Genomic DNA, 742 nt, shown 5'->3' on the forward strand with positions numbered 1-742 from the left:
TAAAGCTATTATCTACCTGCTATCATTTGTTTTGGGTCTATCCACAGTTTGCTACCATCACTCTGGATTTGTGCATGCACTCCTTACATAATCTCACTATGTTTTATTCCTATGCATGTTAGTTATTGTACACAATGGAACTGAACATGTAGAGCAAAAGAGACGAGCCTTGCGTGGCAATAAAATTTCATGCAGACGTCGCTCCATGGTGGGCGCAAAGGCAGCCCCCCTCCACCCATTTCGGATCGTAATCAAGAGGAAGATAACTGTTCTGAGGGGGATTCAAAAGCATAAGGCCACTCCTATTTACCCCATGAGGTCTTCGCTCTAACTTGGCATGCTGATGTTGGTAAAATCATGCATGTGGTGCCTTGCATTGCTTACTGTATACATCAAAGATGTCATCTGCTTAGTTTAGACATGCTTTGCGTCAATGCCATCTGTTTAGTTTCTTTATCGTATATGTGAATCATGCAATGCCATCTTGTTTAGCCAGGCATCATATATGTGAATTGTGCAATGCCACCCTGATTAGCCAGTCATCTTATATGTGAATTATATCATGACATCATTTTTTTATTACGTGTTAAATTTGTCAACAATTTTAGTACATTCAATTACTCTTCATGTGCATTAGCCATTCGACACGGTCATGGAAAAATCTGGAGTGGAAACAAGGTCTTCAGAGCAAACAATGCTATCTGAAGAAGCGCATGTCTTGCTGGTTACAGATAGCTCCTCA

This window comes from Triticum aestivum, chromosome 5A (genome assembly GCF_018294505.1).
Source record: "Triticum aestivum cultivar Chinese Spring chromosome 5A, IWGSC CS RefSeq v2.1, whole genome shotgun sequence".
Taxonomy (NCBI): domain Eukaryota; kingdom Viridiplantae; phylum Streptophyta; class Magnoliopsida; order Poales; family Poaceae; genus Triticum; species Triticum aestivum.